Here is a 9,683-nt window from a genome sequence, read left to right as displayed (position 1 = left end):
TCACCATACAGCTGTGTTGTACTCACCTGGGAGGCCACCAATCTAGTATGGCCGACCACCTTTTCAACTTGACCTTTTTGACCCCTAGTTGGCCAACCAGGGGAAGTGGCCGGCCAACCACCTTAACTGGTCGGCCTGCTTCCTGCTTTTTGGTCTCTTTGAGTGTAAGCCAGCTGTGCCAACTAGAAGCCTCAGAAGTGATCCTCCATACACGTGTATGGAGGATCTTTGAGCTTGGTTTTAAGCTTCTTGAAGAAGCTTTAGGCCCTTTCTTCTATAAAGGAAAAGTGCCTCTTCCATTACAAGGGTTGAACCTTTTGGTTAGAGCATACATACACTTCCCTCTATATCTCTCTCTTCCAAGCTCCAAAACTCCATTATTCTTGGCCATTTGCACTACACCTCCTAACACAACACCTCCACTATCCATCCAAGCACCTTGGAACTGATTTGCAGAGGTTGAAGGCTCATTACCTTGGTCCAGAAGTTGCTGAGGGTCGGCTCTACAAGGGTAAGCCTCTATTTTCCATTTTTTTTGCATTATTTTGCTTTATTGCTTAGCCATACTTGCAAGCATTTTTGGACCTCGACATAAACTGGAAAAAGTTTTGTTTTGAGCTTATAAACATATTTTTTAAAGATACTTTTTCTGTTTGGGGTCATCTTCCCCTTTGCATGCTTCATTTACTCATGTTTTGAGCTATGCATTAGAGCATTTGTGTTGGCCTTGGTTTGGCCTTTTAGCCACTGAAATCCAGTGGATTTTCAGTGGCTTAGATGTGTTTTTGAGCCCTAAAATCAGAGAGGGGTGACCCTCTCACCCCTTGTTCTCTTTACTAGCTTTGCTGGCCTTCCAAAGGAGCTCTATTTTGCATGTTGAGAAGTCTTGTTTCAAGCCATTATTTGTGAGTTTCAAGGTCTGCCTTGACTCTGTCCAGAGCCCTTTTGGCCATATTTTGTGTCTTTGATGCATGTGTAGAACAGCCCCATTCAAGGCCTTTCAAAGGGACCTTTATTTGCATGTTTCCTAGACCCCTTTCAGGCTCTTTTTAGTGGGTCTTAGGACCCTCAGAACCTCTGTCCAGATGTGGTTTTTCCATTGTGTGTGTCCATCATGCATGTGTAGAACAACCCCCTTATTGGCCTTTCAAAGGAGCCCATCATTCTTGCATGAATTGATTGAGTTTCAGTGGTTATTTGGGCATATTTTAGCATGGCATACTTTTGTTTTTGATTGGTTTGGTGAGCCTTCATATGCTCCATATAGTTGTAATGTAACTCATGGTTCACTAGCTTTCTTTGCATGCTTTGTTGACCCTTGATTTTAACACTTTTTGGCCATGCCTTAAACTGATATTATGCTTATTTTGGACTGCCCTAGCTCTATTTTTGGGTCTCATGGTTGAATAATGTTGGTTTTGCATGCTTGTAGTTCAATACCCATGCTTAACTTTGAGTTTCGAGGTTCATTCCATGCATATACTGAGGTGCGTTCATGTTTTGGGTCCATTATATATCATATTTCAGAGCTTGTGTCAATGCCATATTGCCATGTTTTATACTCCTTAAGTGTGCTTGAGAGTTGTCCATGAATGCCTTGTTTTCGGACCATTGAATGAGCTCCATTTCGTCGCATCCCGAGCCATCATTTTAGGCCATTTCCCCACTGTTTTAGACCTTCCTAGGGTCTATTTGGGGTTGGTTTTTCCATTAGTGCATTGTTTTGGGTACCTCTAGAGTAACGCACTTCGCTAGTTTCGGTACCCGGGCCCCCTAGCTTGCATTGTGTGCCATGTTTGCGTGTTTCGGGACCATTTTGTATCATGTTTCAGAGCTGGAATTTGTGTGTTTGTATGCCATATTGCATCCTTTTCCATGCTTTGGTAGAGTGGCATTTGATGCCTTAGGATCGATCCCTTGCATCGTGCATGTTTGTATGTGTTTCGGTTGTCTCATTTCTTTCATATGGACATTGATGTGAGTGTGGCTAAGGTCCACTCATATTGGTTTAAGTTCACCTTGCATTGTGTATGCCATTTGGTTCATGTTATTGCATGTTTGACCATCGCATTGTGTATGCTTTGATTATGCCTTTGTGTATGTCCATCTTCGTATGTGTGCATTGTGTATGCCATATAGCTTATGTGCATTGTGTATGCCATTTTAGTCCATAGCATTGCGTATGCTAGGTTGCATGTTTGCATATCATCCTTCACATGCCAATATGATTAGGTTGCATTGCATTGCATTTAGGGTGGCATGTTAGTTGCATTGTGTATGCCATCTCATTGGATTGTGTTTGGAGTAGGGTTAGTCCAAACACGGGAAACGAGGGACGTTTCGTACTCCAAGTGACGAAACGTGTCTCAATTCCCAGTCGCCGACACTCCGGATTACCCATGATGGAGTTTAGGCCTTGTTATGTTTATATGTGCATTCATTTCACATTGAGTTATGCAATTCGACTCCTCGGCCATCATGCATCGAGATGAGTGATTGGTGGCACGAGGATCGAGGACTACACTCCCTAGAGCTTGTGCAAGGACGGGGAGAGTGGTCGAGCACACATTTGTTGAAAATACCTTACTTTCTCTCATTCTCGCCTTTGTTGTAGAAAAACCAGAATCCAAGGACTGAAAGTGGTCGGTTGGCCAGCTTTTCTGGCAGGCCAACCACCTCTTTTAGTCTCCACCACAAAGGGTGGTCGGCAGGTGTTTCCCAAGCCAATAGCTGGTCGGCAGCCTTCCCAAGGTGGAGTTTCAGCCTTCTGGAGCTTTGTGCAAGTTTCTAAAATCAGTTACAAACAAAGACGAGACGAGGCATCGCAATGGAATTTCCCGACGAGGCGACTCGAGCATGCATGCATCTTTCATCATTCGAAACAGAGCCGAGGCGGTCCATGAATTTGCATACTAGTTTATTGCTTTCCTAGTTAATTTGTTAATTAATTAGGGTTTTGTAACATTTAATTATTCATTCGGACTGTAATTATTTATTCGGACCCTCCGAGCGAGGGCAATTGTGTAATAAGTGTGCGTGTGTGTGATGTATGTCTTCCAACCCCACGCCTTTCTCCCTTTTATTTACCAGCTTATGATGGTTAGATTAGGGCATGTTTCAATTAGCATACTTATGATAGCATGTTTGTATTCATTAATCTTCTTGCATACACCAGGCTCGGCGCATCATACTAATTGCATCGTATTTCAATTCCAAGTTGAATACGTGTATCAATTGTTACATTTCATATGCCATCTTAGAATAGCCGAGCCTATCTTAGTTGCATTTTTGCATGTGTTGCATTAGGCATTTCAGAATAGTTAGGATTCATGCATGATTTCTAATTAGCTTCTTTCTTTGGCTCGGAGTACTCGGTAAATGTTTATGCTTTAGCATCCTTACATGTGTGCGAGTGAATGCCATGATAGCATGCTTACCATGAGTCTATGTGCTTACATGATATAACTGCCTGAATGCCTGTGGGTGAAGGTTAGGTTGCTTGAGTTGAAATAATTCGTCGAAACCCGTGTTTTAGCCTACTTGCGAGTAGCAAACTTCAATCCATTTTCAAAACAAATGGATATGCGATGCTTTGTTCCAAATTAGGCAATCCAGTCTATACTTGTATGTTGTGCACATCACGTAGTAAATCTAGGCTAATAACCGGAGTAAGAACGCATAATGTTTTCAAAACTAGATATCATAGTTAGTAGAGGCCGATCTTTGATCGGGCGAGCGGGGGTGCTCACGAAGTGACCTTCCCCAATCGTACCCAAGTTTCCGAGCCGAGACAACTTTGGTGATGACGGACACGTGGCCTTAGGCACGAGTCAGGGTTTCCTAAATTCCCCAAAAATAAAATATTTAGGTGGCGACTCTGTATCTGGCAAAGCAGTCCATGTTTGGCATTTCTTTCAAAAAAATCTGTTTTCAAAAACGATTTGCTGGATTTGGACTCTTTGATGATTCATCGGTCTTGCATTGCACTCTGCGAAATTAGATACAGGACCGTGACATTGAGTCCTGAATTGTAGTGAGCCCATCATGAACAAAACGGGATACATCCTCCCGGGACGTTCGGGGACGTCTACAGATGTTTTTATTATTTCAAAGAGAAAGAAAAGAAAAAAGAACAAAAGAACAAAAGGAAGAGAAAAGAAAAAAAAGAATTAGATTAGTTATTTAGTTAATTCATGTTGTAATTAATTAGTTAATTAGTTTAATTAGTTGCTTTGTAATTAGTTAGTTAATGTAGTTAGCTAATTAGCTTCGTATTGTATTTATTTAATTAGCTTAAAGTAGTTTATTAAATTAGTTTATTATTGTAATTATTTAATTAATTAGCTTAGCATAATTAATTATTTACTTGTTGTAATAATTAATTAGCTTAGATAGCTAGCTTATTTATTTCATTTATTTTGTAATAATTAGCTTAATTAGTTAAGTAGTTTAGCTTAGCTAGTTTATTCATTCGGACTCTCCTGCGTGAGGGCATCAATGTTGTAATAATGTATATGTCATCCAACCTCACATCTTTCTCCCTTTTATTTATCTACTTTTGATGGTTAGATGAGGGTCATCACATTTCAATTAGCATATCGCATGTTTGCATCTATTCATTTGTCTTGCATGCATCAAGGCTCAGTTCATCATTCAAACTTACATTGTCGTTTAATACCTCGTTGAATACGTATTTAAACGCATGCTATGAAATTGTTGCAAATAACATGTTAAGTAGCCGAGCCTATTTAGTTGCATTATTGCATGCGTTGCATTAGCTATCTTGCATAGTTAGGAATTATGCATTTTTCTAACTCTTTTGTTTTATCTTAGCTTTAAGTACTATGTGAGTTTTTAGTGCTTTAGCATATTTGCATGAGTGTGAGTGGCTACCATGACTAACATGCTTACTATGAGGCTAAGTGCTTAATTGCTATAATTGTTTGAATGCCTGTGGATGAAGGTTTGATGTTTGAATTGGAATGATTCAATGAATGTACGTTTAAGCCCACTTTGTCAAGTGGCAAATTCACAAGCTTTAAGCCCACTTTGTTGAGTGGCAAATCCAAACCTTTTTCAAAAAGCAAACATAAAATTGAATTGTTCCAATTCGAGCAAACTAGTTTATACTTGTGTGTGTGCATCACATAGTAATGTTAGCCTAATAAACCACAATAAGAGCATATAATGTTGATAAAAATCATATCAAAATTAGTAGAGGCCGATCTTTGATCGGGTGAGCAGGGGTGCTCAATTCATGACATTCCCCCCTCATACCTAAATTCCCAAGTCGAGGCAACTTTGGTGATGACGGACACGTGGCCTTTGGCGTGAGTCATAGGTTTCCTAAATTTTCTCAAAACAAAATATTTAGGTGGCAACTCTGTATCTGGCAAAGTAGTCCAATTTTAGCATTTTTGATTCAAAATCAGTTTTCTAAACGATTTGCCGGATTTGGACTCTTTGGTGTTTATCAATTTCACACTTGTGAGATTAAATTCAGAATCGTGGGAGTCCAAACTGCGGGGCTTTCTTTTAACCTTCCGAAAGGGGGCGCGAGAAAGTCAAGCTACACAAGCAAATATAAAAGATAACCTTCTAAAAGGCAGATCTGTAAAATAAAGGAGATATATCGGATTAGATATCATCCAACGATACAAATGTATAATAGACAAGACTACGATATAGGCTGGGCCTAGTGAGGTAGAGCTGTCCAATCAAATTGATCGTATGGATGTAATGCTCAGCGAGCTGGTCACTAACGTCAGACATCATCCAAGCCGTCCATGCGATAGAGATCCAACGATCAAAGATAAGGGCAACTTAGCAAGTTGTCTGACCAAAGCCAGGTATAGGTAGAATCCTTCGATCAAGACAAGATCTGACGAATGGAATTTGAACTAGAAAAGTTACAAATGGGTAAGCAAGCAAAGCATAAAGAGACAAGTGAGTGAATCCAGTTCAATTCAATTATACTCAATCTTGATTAGCTTCCACTTCATAATTATTTCCTTTTTCAATATTTATGTTATGGCCGATCATGGTATTGACTTGATCATTGAAAGGGTCCTCCTGACCTACCCTGATCGGGAGTGATCATTGACATTAGTTTCTTTTTACAGAGTACAAAGGATTAGGCGTATCATCTTATTTTCCCTGTAGAGATAATTTCATCCTCCACAACCACCATTCACATGGACAGAGTAGCAAAGGTATAATCTTCACTATTCAAGTACTGGTTAAGAAGGACCTGGAAATCACTTGATGAACTCTTACAGCTACAATGATACTACTGAAATTTGCTCAAACGTGAACAATCTATTTGGCATTTCAAGTGCACTTTTCCGTGAACCAGCACAGCTTTTCCCACGTGAGAACTTGTCAGTGTAGCTTTTCCCATGTATTAAACAAAACATTTTTCTATTTCATCTAGTAACAAGGTCCTTACAAACGCTCCACTTGTGCTCCACAAATAAGCGACTGCTACTGCATAAACACAGTAATCCAGCATAATTCTGGGTTGTAAAATTAAGCAATTTTTGTTTGACAAGTAGTGAACTGATTCCGCATTCCTAAACAACAGAACTTGGTTTGAACAAAAGAATCATCATGTGTATCAGACCAAAATGCTTAAAAAGAATCATCATGTCTATCAGACACAAATGCTTAAATCTTTAGCACTTCCCAAGAAGATATATATGGGGTCAATTACACTGATCTCCTCTGAGATTTGAAGAAACTACAGTAAGCCTCACAAGTTTCGCATAATTATATTGGGTTCTCTTAATAAGGTTATAATTCATATAACACTTGGCCTCTTTTTTTTTATCAAATTTCTGTTAATCGTATGAATGAAAAAATAATATTATCATCTCTTTTACATTTAAAGGTGTATTTTCCCTTGTGTATCTTTTTGTTTTCATATCATTTGCACTAGTATCTTACTAAAAGGGAGATCAATGTAATTATATCAAAATTATAGGTTTAATTGTATTTTCTCCAAAGCTCAAGGGAGATCAGTCTAATTTAACCATATATATATATGTTACAATATGTTTGAATCCATAGCCTTTTAGGTAGTATTTAGTTCACGAGAATAAACTGAAATTAAATTATCATTCCATCATGTTAACATATATTAATATAATGTAACATATATTAATATGTATATATATATATATATATATTATATTAACACACTCAGATGCCTTTCGGCTGCTTAATATGTATATATATATTATATTAACACACTCAGATGCCTTTCGGCTGCTTTCGGCCACTTTCTAATATTTTATGTAATGTAACATAATGATGTTGTAAACAATAGCTCCTATAAATAGGAGTCTCCTCTTCCTCTGTCAGATAATAGATTCAAGAGATTTCTTACACTCTCTTATTTCTTTCATTGCACTCTCTTATTTCTTTCATGGTATCAGAGCACAGGTTTTCTGCCTAGCCTCTTCTTCCAACATATTTTTTCTGTCCAAGTACGTCCCAACAAAATGGCCGTGCTGAACGAAAACATCGGCATCTACTTGACACTACTCGAGCCCTCCTTCTCTCTTCCTCTTGTCCAGAAAATTTTTGGGGTGAAGCCGCTCTCACTGCTGCTTACACTATCAATTATATCCCTACACCGGTCATTCATAATCACACTCCATATGAGCGTTTACATGGCACCCGTCCCCCTTACGACACCCTTAGGGTTTTTGGCTCTGCATGTTTTGTTCTTCTCCAACCTCATGAACGTACCAAACTTGAACCTCGTTCTTGCCTTTGTTGCTTCTTGGGGTATAGTATTGAACATAAAAGGGTATCGCTGTTGGGATCCTCTCTCCCAGCGTCTCCGTATCTCTCGTCATGTGGTCTTTTGGGAACACACAATGTTTTCCTCCCTCTCTCAATTCTGTTTATCCGTTCCTTCACCCTCTCTGTGTTTTACTAACCCTTCTGCAGATCTGTTTTCTGATGAGCTTCCTCCACTGCCCATGCCTGACTCTCTTGAGACTGCCTTGCCTACTGGTCTTTCTCAAGCACCTGCCAGCTCTGATGGTCCTGATCTTGCTCCCTCGGACTCCTCACCCCCTGTTGAGTCTCTTCCTCTGGCTCCTCCTCCTCCTGTTCGACCACACCGGGTAATCCAACCTTCTACTCGTTTTCGTGACTTTATTGTTGGTTCTACTGCTTTTTCTACTTATGAACCCACCTCCTATCAGGAGGCTCGCTCTAATCCTCTTTGGCAGCAAGCTATGACTGATGAATTACAGGCTTTAGACAAAACTCACACTTGGGACATTGTTGATCTTCCTCCTGGCAAGACTGCCATTGGCTGTAAATGGGTATACAAAATCAAAACCTGTTCTGATGGCTCTATTGAGCGCTATAAAGCTCGCCTTGTTGCTAAAGGCTTCAATCAAGAATATGGTATTGACTATGAGGAGACCTTTGCTCCTGTTGCTCGTCTCACCTCTGTTCGCAGCCTCATTGCAGTTGCTACTACCCGACACTGGGATCTTTATCAAATGGATGTGAAAAATGCCTTTCTTAATGGTGTTCTTCTTGAGGAGGTCTACATGCAACCTCCCCCTGGGTCTACTTATCCACCTCATAAAGTCTGCAAACTTCAACGTGCTTTATATGGTCTCAAACAAGCTCCCCGCGCTTGGTTTGCCAAGTTCAGCTCTACTATTCATGACTGTGGTTTCACCTCCAGCTCTTATGATACTGCACTTTTTATCCGCAAAACTGCTCAAGGAACCACCTTGCTTCTTCTTTATGCGGATGATATGATTATCACCGGTGATGATGTCAATGGTATTCTTCATCTTAAACAATTTCTTAGCCATCATTTCGAGATGAAAGACCTTGGTCCTCTCAGCTATTTCTTAGGTCTTGAAATCCTCCATGATTCCACGGGTTCTTTTCTCTCTCAGGCTAAGTACACATCTGATCTTCTCACCTGTGCTGGTCTTACCGATTGCAAGACTGCCTCAACTTCCCTGGAGCCTCAGAGTTGTCTTACACCTCTTGATGGCACTCTTCTCTCTGATGCTACTCTATATCGTCAGCTGGTTAGCAGTCTTGTCTATCTCACTGTTACTCGTCCTGATATTGCCTATGCCGTCCATATTGTCAGCCAGTTTATGTCGGCTCCTCGTACCACACATTATGCTGCATTAATTCGTATCATTCGCTATCTCAAAGGCACCATGTTTCATGGTCTTCATTATTCCGCCCGCTCCTCTCTCCAGCTTCGTGCTTTCTCTGATGCTGATTGGGCTGGCGATCCTACTGACCGCCGCTCTACTACTGGGTTTTGCTTTTTTCTGGGTGATTCTCTTATTTCTTGGCGCAGCAAGAAACAATCTCTTACTGCTCGCTCCAGTACTGAGGCCGAATATCGTGCTCTTGCTGATACTACTCAGGAGCTTCTCTGGCTTCGTTGGCTTCTTGCTGACATGGGCGTTTCCCCTTCTGGCGCTACCGCCCTCTTTTGTGACAATCAAAGTGCTCTTCAAATTGCTCACAATGATGTTTTTCATGATCGCACCAAGCACATTGAGATTGACTGTCATTTTATTCGTCAACACGTCACTCGTGGTACTGTTCATCTCCATCCAATCTCCTCTGCTGATCAACCTGCTGATATCTTCACCAAAGCTCATTCTCCTGGCCGCTTCGTT

Source organism: Camellia sinensis, chromosome 4 (assembly GCF_055761805.1).
Source record: "Camellia sinensis isolate YWXY chromosome 4, ASM5576180v1, whole genome shotgun sequence".
In the NCBI taxonomy this organism is placed as follows: Eukaryota; Viridiplantae; Streptophyta; class Magnoliopsida; order Ericales; family Theaceae; genus Camellia; species Camellia sinensis.
This window is presented reverse-complemented; position numbering follows the sequence as displayed.